The following is a 229-nucleotide window of genomic DNA, read 5'->3' as shown; positions in this document are numbered from 1 at the left end:
TACATAACTATAAGTCTGATATAAAGTTTGTTGATTTTTATTACTCTGGTGGGGTGAGGGGGACCCTTATAGTTAATACTAAAATAAGGTTGGTTAAAGTATATTAAGGTATAAATGCTGACTAGCTGAAAACTTTTCATAAGAATTAGAATCAGAAGAATGGTAACAGGAAGGGTAGTCATGTCACCACTTGTTTTGAAGTCAATCTTTTATGCAAATGTATTAAAGC

Source organism: Otolemur garnettii, unplaced genomic scaffold (assembly GCF_000181295.1).
Source record: "Otolemur garnettii isolate 467f Iridium unplaced genomic scaffold, OtoGar3 scaffold00068, whole genome shotgun sequence".
Taxonomy (NCBI): Eukaryota; Metazoa; Chordata; class Mammalia; order Primates; family Galagidae; genus Otolemur; species Otolemur garnettii.
This window is presented reverse-complemented; position numbering follows the sequence as displayed.